Genomic DNA, 11654 nt, shown 5'->3' on the forward strand with positions numbered 1-11654 from the left:
AACCTCTCAGCAATACACTTTTTAAAATTATACCGTGAACTTTTCAACAGGATTCTGCACCTGGTCACAAGACACGAACTACCTAAGCCTAGCTTGAAACCAACCTTTAACCAAACTTGAAAAGAGCTGAAGAGTGGCCCTAATCTAGCCCAGATCTCAACCCTTTAGACTTCAAATTTTGGTCAGTTTAGGAAGGCATGGCCTGCTTTAAACGACGTAAATCGTAAGGCGTAAGTCCATAGATTCCAAGCCAAAGGTGGTCATTTCGAAAATAATATTGTTATATTTTTTGCTGAGACTTTAATAAATAGAATATAGATATAAATTTTAATAATTTTACATCAATTCATTTAAAAAAATGCATTTTCATTTGTAACAAAACTTATGGCTGGATTAGATATATGTCAATGTGCTTGCAAAAAGGACTATCGTAGTAATAAAGTGCTTCGCAATAAAAGTAAATATCATGGTGCAATGAGGGAGCCGGGAGGCTCTGAGATGTAAATTGCGCTGTAATTGGTGTAATTTCCTGGTGAAGGCACCAGGCCCGCGGGCGCACCGAGCGAATGCAGACTGATTTTCAGCTTGTCAGTGTGTATGTGTATTGTTGTGGGGCTCATATGTCGGGTTTAATAGTTATGATTAAGAGCACACCGGTACTTCACACTATACAGCTTATGTAAAATTGTTGATTGTCATTATAAATACTCACATTTACAAATACTATTACTATGAATTTACATATTTCCTACGACGTTCTAATTTAGCAGATACTGATTAACGGAGAAAAGCAGTAATAAGCAGTGTTGATTAAACTATTGTGGCGATATATTATATGGAATAATATATAGGTAGCAAGGTCGCAGATAAATGGAACACATGAAAGCTAATACATTTTAAATTCAATTAAGATTTTATTAATATCATAGGATTTGGATACAATACAGTGCAGTAGTTTAATAATCAAGCAAGGCGTGTTCATACACGAGTTCGCTCTTAGGGAGTTGCGGTCGGCACAGTTAGCAGTAAGTAAGACAATTACAATCCATTGTATTAGCTGTTCGCTAACTAACTGTTGAGCGGGAGTGTGGTCAGTGATTATCCAACTCTGATCGCCGGCTTAGTTTCAGATTTAAACGGCTGCAAATCGTTGTCTGGCTTCAACTATTTTAATCACTTGTTCAACTATTTGAATACGACGCAGGTTTAAAACTGATACGTTATGCACATAAGTGTCAATAGCCAAAGCTTTAAATTGGATAGAATAAAAACGCAAATAGACTCATAACAAATGACTTAAAAACTGTATATATGAAAGAGCATTTAATTTGCTACAAATATATTTTAAATCTTAATATAGAGAGATAACAAAGGAAAACAAAATCAAAAGAAATGATCGAATACGATGTAATAATGTTAGTCTACGTTGTAATATTCTGTAATATCAGACGGTTTGCTCCTCCTTACACTAAACATAGTAATAAGCTTTACAATAACGGGAGCATGTATGGGCTTTGGCTTGTAATCATCTTAATTCGTGTCATGAATCATTCATTGCATTGTGAACCTAATTTACAGCGCTGTAAGTCTTATTACAGATAAAAACGAGAATATACGGTAAAGGGAATTTTGACTAAGCGTTAATACAATCGAATGATTAAAATAATTGTTATTCCGTGTAATTGTATCGTTCGCGGCTCGCACTAATTACAGGTGATCATAATCGCAGTGGCGCTTTGGTATTTTAATTTTTGTATAGAGTTTTTTACTTTAAATATTATTTTAAGCTTTAGTCGCTTAAGGAGTTGTGAAGATAAATGATCTGATGTCTATGGAGGTGATTTTCTGTAATTTTTACGATTACTGTTGATACAAATAGATTTATTTGCAACAGCACGCACGCCTAACCATTAGGCTAACACTGTTCTTATGACGATGAATACTGGACTTACACTTTGAAAGCTAACACGAAAGAAGAAATTTACGTGCTGAACATAAGTGGAGGACCCCGTCTTCAGTCTGATATCACCATCGTTGTTGCCAATATTGGTTTTCGTATCGACGTGTAATATCGCAAAACCTTTGAAACTAAAGCTGAATTATGTGTTTCGTCTGAGGTGAGTCACTCGTGCGGCAACGCTTGGCAACCGTCGTGGTGGATAACTTCCTTTCGCTAAGGATTTCGCACTATAAATATTGTTCCATGTAAGTGAACCACGCCCTTGTCTATAAAATGTCTACCCGACGCGATACCGAATGTGTTTTATGCCAGTGTTGTAAAGGGGATAGATACTTTGTAGTAGCAAGGAACAAGTTATGGGTGCGAATAGCAATGTCTTTAAATTATTTTTAAACCTATTTAGACTTCCACTTTAACAGGATTAATTACAATTATAAAAATAATGTTATATAAACAATATCTAATTTTACAGTAATAACGAACCAACGATAATTCACTATATTTGTACTTTCTGGGAACTTGTATCCATTACATTTCGCCGAAACACACGGAAAACGTAAAATGCACAAATCCGCTCTACTTCAGTTAATTGATAATCCCAAAGCGGCTGAGACGAGACCGCGAAATAATGGAATAAAAAATTTGTTTTTTGGCAAATCCGTGTTCGGTGCTCGCCGGATTCCGTTAAATACTTGAAACTCTAATTGAATAAACGTGTCGCGGATAATCGAAGGGCAGGAGCAGATGAACCGAACTTTGGATAATCCGACTCACGGCTTCCGATTTGCTGAGACTTCACGCCCACCGATCTAATACGCTCTTTACTGGATGTCAAATGCTTTCAACATTTCACTATTGGTAGCACTTCGAGTTACAAAATTCGAATAATCTGGGATTTTAAGTCCATAATGTTTAACTATGCTGCTGCTAAACGATAATTACTTTCGATATAAAATCATAAACAAAAGAGACAATTTTCAATAAGAAAGTTTAACTCAGACAATAACAATTTATTTAATTGACTTGGGATTTCGTGAATTCGCGGAATATTCAGGACTAATTATAAAATGGAGGAAGTTTTGATGTTTTGATATTGTGGCGAAGTTCTGGCCCAGACGACGCCTCGACGAGCAAATATTCCGTCCGTCTTAGTCGAGTTTATAATTGACGTATTTCCTAATGAGTTGTTGAAGTTGATTTTTATTATTTTAGAGATGCGGCATTGAATGTACTTTCAGAAGCGCGGGTGAATCCGCAGGCGAAAGGTACTAACGTATAAAATACAGAAGGATATTTTTAAAATTCTGAGTTGGCGTTGCGGCCTCCAATTGAGTTAGCAGTTCGTTAGAGTAGTTGCGATTCTGCTGCCATCTCCCGCCTCTCGTTCGCAACATTAAAGGAAATCATTGCTGTGTCTGCACTTTTCGACAAATTATACATTTTATTCACGTTTAAAGTACTTTTTATATTTATAGTCTCGCTTCATTGAGAAGTAAAGTGTCTACGAGCGTTTTATAAAACCACTTTGCGTATGTTTAATTATTGAAAATAAAATATTTTGAAACAAAAAGATATATTAAATTAATCTCTAAACTGAGTTATAACTAGTCTAGCCATAAGTTCTGTTACAAATGAAAATGCAATTTTTTCAATGAAGTGATGTTATTAAAATTTATGCCTATATATTTATTAAAGTCTCAGCAAAAATTTAAAAAAATGCTCTATTTGAAATGAGTTTGGCCACGAATCAAAGGATTTACGCACTGTTTTCAAGGGAAATTTCTATGTAGGCATGTCGTTTAGAGCAGGCAATGTCCTCTAAAACTGGCCATAATTTGAAGTCTAGAGGTCTGGGCTAGATGAGAGCCAGCCTTCAGCTCTTGTAAAGTCCGGAACGTTGGTTCCAAGCCAGGCTTGGGTAGTTCGTGCCTTGTGACCAGGTAAGGAATCCTGCTGCAAAGTCCAAGGTATATGTATAAAAAGTGTATTTATGAGACGAAATGTTGTTGTGTCTGTTGATAGTACGATATATGAACCTGTACGAATATCAAAAACGGCTGATATAAAGCTTTTGATGTGTCTGGAATATGACCGGCTCCATACCGACTTTGTGCAAGGCGATCTCTGTAATCCTATTTTCTTTAACATCCCATTCAATATTGTAATTTGATTATGAACATTTTTCTAAAATAATATACGTGTTCCAAATTGAAAGTAATTAAAAGTTGAAAACATACATTTTCATTTGTAACAGAACTTATGGCTAGACTAGTTATAAATTAAAACCATTCTTGGCTTTAGATTTAGATTTCTGCATCAGTTTTCTTAATTTCTTAATAGTAGGTGATAGGAGCCGTTCGGGCCTGACACACGCCGTTGATTTTAATTTCTCACCGTACGAGCGAGAATTAAATGTGCTTATAGAAAAAAATATGTATTAGTGCACAGTCGTGATTCGAACGCACCACCTCTACAAAGCAACCAGGTCAACACTGTATAGAACACCTATTAACCAGTAAAAAAATACCAATATTCCTAAAAAAACTTCGTGCTTCGGTCTAACTGATATAATAAATATAATGTTATAAAAACAGTCTATATTCAGAAAGTTTAGTCACCATCTCATATTCTAAACATACAACTTTGCAGCTAAATCACAGCTACAATTATCACAGCGTGTGTTCAGTAACGAGCGATCTCAGTGAAATGCATCTCTCTATAAATTAAATAAGCAACCCTCTATCTGCCCTCGGCCCTCACCAAATCGCTACTTAAGATAAGCGGTGGGGGATTTTTATATCTCTGTTTGCATTGCGATTTGACAAAATCCCGAGATTTACTTTTTCGTGTTCGCACTCTGCTACCGCCATTAATACTACATCAATATCTCATAGTTAAAATACAGACTAGATTATAATCATATTATCGAGTACGATTCTCGTTTAGTATACACGCAAATAGTGGTACTTACAAAGAATATCTGAGTCCTCCCAGAGGTTTGAATTCGATTCCCGGCACAAACACTAATGGTTGTTAGGGACCCCCAGGAATTCATAATACCTATAATACCTCACGTATAAAGAAAAAATAAAACAGACACAGTAAGGTGATACGGGTCTTAGATATATCACAAATAGTAATAGTAGGAACACAATTTTAATACGCAATGCTCAATACTTAAAGTAAGATCTACTAGTATCCGACACATAGATTAGTTTGGGCATTGCGGGTATTCCGGAATAAGTCTTCATTCGTCTTAACGGGACATTATACATAATGCAGTATCAGCGGCCGGTTAAAATGCGCGTTCCTGTGAGTTTGGCAACGCGAACAGTAATTGAATGACTGCCGAGCTGCCAACAACTTCTTTAATTCGTGTCTCTTTGGACGTACTTCACTATTTAGCTTTTTATATGTGTAAACTTTAACTTTCATCAGAGTACTAAACATTTTCTAATAATCAAAGGAAAACGTATAGAATTTGGCTTTGATGATATTTTATTAAGTTAATGTAATATAAATATGAGAAGTGGTCCGCTTTGTTCCCCCTATTTTATGTATTCGCAATTAGTAGCAGATCCCCAAAAATCCCGATCACAGTTAAATGTTTCTGACAGAAGTGTAGTATTTATTACGTTCTAATATCGATATATTGATAGATAAATTTGTATGTACTTATAGATTTATTGAAAACGTCGACGGACATTGATGTCAAAACCACTGTGTATACGATCACGTATACGTATGCGTCATTACATTTCGGAGACAGGTAACCTTACTGCAGAACACGAGCAAAACGCAAGGACAGAGCATGCTACAGTTGTATCTTTTATTTTGTGTGAATCCCGAGGCTCGTTTGCGAACAATTTCTCGAATCGGCTCCGCACAAATTGACTCCACGTCGCAACACAAAACGAAGGCCCCTTGACGACTCGAGTAAGCATTCTATTCACGACGATTAATAACAATATACCTGAACTAAGGAGTATCAAAAGAAATGAATATCTTTTGTTGCAAATACGTGACCAATGCGTCAAATAGTAAACTGAAGTGAACTGAGTTTGCTTTTGCGCGTTCAACGCAAATATACAATCAAATCGAAGTATAAATTAAAATCGCGCAAAGCACAAATCAATAAGATGCCCCAGTAAAACTCTCAGTAAATATATTACATAAAACAGTTCATACATCGTTAAGTGTATATATAAATATTACTCGGATAAGTTCATAAATAAAACGTTTCATTGTCTTAACATATAACAATTATTACTGCCCTCGAGATTCCGTGGCTCATGCATTGTTCTTAATGGTTTTGGCTTGGCATCCTGTTTCCTTATGTTGTTTGTATAATTATCCATAGAACAAAAAATGACTATCTTTTTTATTACTTCCCATAGAAAAATCCAGTTTACGGATACTGGAACTGTGTTAGCCTAATAGCGGTATTAAGCCCAAAGGGCTTTTCTTGAGTTGTCCATAGTATCGAGGTAACATTGAGACAGGTAAAGGTTAATGCCAATCTAAGCAAGTAATAGCAGTAAGTAATTAAAGCACGTCGCCATTGCAGGGCTTCCTTCACCGGAGGCTGTAAGCTTGTGTCACCCGTAGGGCTGTCCAATTTAGCTTATTATCCTAATTTATCAGCCAAATTAGGATTTTGTTAGAACTTTGTTTTTACTACTTATACGTTAATTATAATTATGAAAAAAATGATTTTAATAAAAAAAGAAATGTAAGCCGCATCCTAATTAAACAATTCTGAGGTTCTGCGTTAAAACCCCGGCTGTACACTAATTGTTGGATTCTCTCCTTCTGAGCCCGATTCAAATTTCCTCATTCGAAGAAATATCACAAGGAAAATCTTATATGTATATGTGTATCGCGCACAGAAGGCTAATCACAGAGATACTTGCCTGTGAAGAAAACCGCGTGTGTCACTCATGGCTACGTTAATAATCCTGCAATACTATATTTTTGTGACGACTACCTTTTCTCTCCGTTTTCACTCGCATGTAAGTAATAATAAAATTGCCAATTGATATTTCCTGACATTAATTGAAAAAAAATTGAAGGCCTTTCGTTCGCTATTCAAAAATTGTATTAATAGTAGGTATATTTATTTGGAAAATTCTGCTACGATTTTGTTAATAAATAAAGCCCCGAGGCAGCCCTGTCTCACGTAGCACAATATACACGTTGGCTCATGTCCCATTATGCTGAAGTCCAGGCATTAACAGGATATTGTCGCCTCACGCCCTGCAAATCTAGACTTAGCCGTCGATATATCAAGCTTGGGCACTACAGTTTACTCTCGCTATTACAATGCTCTAAGCTCGTGACGCTTCATGTATTATATGGTTTGTATATCATGTGGTTAATTTTTTATTGCTGTATTGGACAGTGCGTTGATTTAAAATAACAAATGGTAAAACAATATGCTACAATTTTTTTATCCGAAAGGTTCATGAGATTGTCTGTATTTACATACGAGTACAGTGAGCGCTTTGACCATTTTTATATCTCATTTTCTCTTTTTCATACTTTTCTACTATTTCAATATAATGTTTGATGTATTTTATAGAAAAAAAAATATATGTAATGTTGTTATTTCAAAAAGTACAACTACGCTCAATCAGCTTAAAATGATATTTTACATTTGTACAAAATAACTTTCGTTTCCGAACGAAGGTAGGCCAGGTAGGAATTAAACTTTAGCGAAATTTGAAAAGGTATTTGAAATACATTTGACTCGGAGGCCAGGCACGTATTATGTAAATATAAAAACTCCACACAGTCCCCGGGGAGGGGAGTTCGGATAAATCAATCGCGTGCTGTGTCTTTGTTTGTACAGATACGTGCACATCGTGTTTTGTTACGTTTTCACGATTTTCAGCTCGAGCGCGCCTTCGTTAAACTGTATGTACCTAGCGGGAGACAACAGACCTAATGTGGCATATGGTTGGTTTCTTTATCTCATCTATTTCTTCAACAATTCAATGTGCACAAAAGTGCCCGATCTATTGACTCTAACCTAAAAATTACCATAGAAATGGAATAAAAATTATTTTGCCGAGTCAAATCTGGATTCGAAAAAATTTGATTATTAAAACACTGCGTATTTTCAATTTGAAAATAAAAAGCGTTCAAAATTCCAAATTTGCAACCGCTTTCTAAATGAGGAATTAATTATGTAAGAGAATAATCGTGGCGATTCGTGGAGTTATAATGTGGCGCCAATTACGGACCGAAGAATTTTTGCTAAAGTAATGAATTCTAAGAAGTTTCGAGGAATTGAAACTTTTAATTGCTTTTTTGCCTTTTTGTTCCTTAGGTTAGTTCAGGAGTTTGACGCAGGTCATAGAAACTTGTCAGGTTGTGGGAGATTTTCTTAAGTGTAATGTTAATTGTACGGACACATACACATTTTTTCCTTTTACATAATTTCAATTAATTATTTAACTTAAAAGAAAGGTGAAGAAAAAATAGATTTGTTGGATTTCATTATGTTTATTTAAAGAGCCAACAATGTGATCGTTATAACATTAGAAATGGGAGAAACATTAGTTCGGGAAAATTATGTTTTAATAGGAACAAGAAGGGTTCATAAATAATTCCGACAACATTAACCCTGCTTCTGCTTAACATGTAATAATCCCTTCCGATATCGAGATTACGAAGACAATCCCATAAAATATTACGCATATCTCGAAACCCATTTCTTTAGTCGCACGGCCCGCGTCCGTTCCCGAGGGAATGACGGTATAATGTGACATTCGCTAAAAATGAATTTTAATAACGCCAGGGGTTTCCGTCCCCTCGCTCACTCACCAACGCTATCCCTACAACTCCATTCCCGCTTTCCGACACTGCACTTTCATTCGAGTTAGTTAAACTCGGCAATGGAGAGTCAAATCTGAATTCCATTAACGTTTAATACCATAATAAGTATCGCTCTATGACGGGTCCCAAGCCAGTTTTGAATTGCTGATTGCCTTCAAATATCCTTCGTAACTACTTGTTGCCGAGGGAATAAAATCGGTTTTAATGGAAAATGTTGACTTTCAGCCTTTGAATGAATAATGAAGAGTTTATTTGGCCGGTCCAGTCTCGCTTCGGCGATTTGTAATTATTCCTGCTCCTGCCCTCATGCGTCGTCATTTCGCTGGATTTGGCCGCGTCTCTAATTTACCGACCACCGCCCGCCCTCATCCTCCTCCGCCCGCCGCTCGAGGCCCGCAAAAAGTCCATTGTCTGCTCGGGATACTTGATTGTTTCACACCATGCGTACAGATTAAAAAAGTATATCTATTATAGAGATAATACCGAACTAAATTTACTATACCTTATAACGCGATATTTTTTTTATAATAACTATATTTATTAACTTTTCTAATACGTAGTAAGTATTTTCGCCTAAAACTTAAAAACTCACTATAAACATTAAATATTTTGTCTTAATAAGTATTTCCCTTTTCCATGAAGCCCATAATGAAATGGCATTTTCTTGATTAAACAAGGATTAAACTTAGTTACAAAGTCGCAACCGACAGCCCAGTTCATTATCACGGTATTAGCAATCCAAAGGGACGCAATTTTTATCTAATTCCATCTCATTCAGATCTGAAATTGAGGTCAATTGAAAGCCATTACGAGAGCAATTAAGGATAAATTAAAATCTGTCTGTTCCAAGTAAGTCAGCTCAGTCGCAGCTAATTGAGGTGCACGTTTTGGTTCAAGTCGCTGTTTAAGTTAGGTTTAAGAAACATTTAGGCAAAGGTTTAGTTATTAAATACCCTTCATTATAGTTAATAATTAATTTATTAATAGATTTTCTATCTCTAGGTGTATAATAACAAGACGCGGCTAAAGTTACACGATAAAAACCTTCTAATAGAAGCGCAGTGTCATCCAATTACAGACAATTCCTGTTTCACTCGTAGATAATATTTTCTAGACAATTAAGTGCCGCTCTTTTTCAACGTCCCTATTTCGTAGCATTTGATGGTTATTTCCTACCTTTTAGCAATCATGAAAAAATCAAAGACCTAGATAATTTTTAGATAAAAAAAAAAACAATTAAGTGTATTCAATGAGTCAGAATGAAGTATACTTTTATAAACTGATAAAATCATTTCATTTTACTACTTTTTGTTAAACAGTATCTAATAAAAGAAAACATTCAGGTTTCCCTTTGAATTCCCGTTGCCCAGATGACAAAATTCATCATTCAGTCATTCAGAACCTTCACTTGAAACTTTATAAGTAATTTACTCTGTCCTAATAGTTAATTTAAAAAATGACGCCTTGTTTTCTTAACGCACAAAATTATTTAAATTCAGCTTAAACAATCAATTCTATTAATTACTTGAATATTTTCCTTTAATCAATCGATTGCTTGTAGAGGGGTGTTTGTTTAACATTAGGACGTACAATATGTAGTGAGGTCATGTCGCCGATGCCTTGCCGGCCACAGGTAATGCATTGTTACTTGGTTATTATAGGATAAGCCTTATGTGCAATATATTGCTCATCTGAATCCGAAAGTGAAGATCTGAAGCGTTTGTTCTGTCATGCGAGTCCTGATGATTTGATGATAACTAAGCGTGTAATTTATAATGTTTGACTGTTAGAATGAAATTGTTAATTGAAACTAATAACTTGACAAGTGGGTGAGTCCAGCTCTATAGTGAATGTATTTTACCTTATCAGTGAGTGATTATACGTTATAAAATGATATGATAATGGATGACTTTGGATTTCGGTAAAACAAAACGAGATTATTTACTAATATATCTTGAATCAGATAAATACTGGATTTTAATAAATTATGTTTCAACATTAGTGTAAAGTAGAGCAGATTGAATATTTAAATGACAGCGTACCCGCGAGGACAATGGTATGATTTTCATAACTCGTTCATTACAAAAGCTTTTAACAAAAATTAAAACCATCTCATAAATAAGTGCAAGTAAAATAGTAAAACTAGAACAATATTAATATTGTTTGTTCTGAGCGGAGCGAGTAATGCTGACTTTGCAGATTCCGCGCCTCTCATTTCAACATTTTTATATTTTCGCCGTGTAAGAATTTTATATATCAAGTGGACCTGAGATTATGAAAATAAATACAATAATCTCGAATTATAAAGTAAGCACAGAAGCTTATTACCAAATATAATCAACACCGCCTACACTTGTTCGTAACGTAAATACTTTTATTTGATAAATATTGGGATAATGTAACATTTTTTACACGACCGATCGCCATGTTTGTTTAGACGCACTTGTAATTACATCGTTATCCATTTTCAATTTAATTTACTAAACATACAGTTAATTATATATTATTTTGTGGTTTATTCGTGTTGCTCTTAAAGGAAAAATCTTATCAATCTAGCCTTTCCCACGGGTCATGTACCAATTTTTCTCATCTAACAGTGTGTCTACTTTGTTCGGTTGATCCAAGAACATATCATAAGTACTAAGGACTTAATATTTAATTTTAAAAATCGTATCAACTACCGAACTCTTCTTTGGTACACTGATAGATTGTTCATAATAATTGATGACATGCTTTAAGGAGATAGATAAGGAAAATATTTTATATAAAACCAATGAGTAACTTCATCTTTATTTAAAATATATTTACGCTTTGTTATACAAACTAAACTCTTGTAGTTTAGTTCAATCAGTCA

The sequence above is a fragment of the Pieris brassicae genome, chromosome 8 (genome assembly GCF_905147105.1).
Source record: "Pieris brassicae chromosome 8, ilPieBrab1.1, whole genome shotgun sequence".
NCBI classification, from domain to species: domain Eukaryota; kingdom Metazoa; phylum Arthropoda; class Insecta; order Lepidoptera; family Pieridae; genus Pieris; species Pieris brassicae.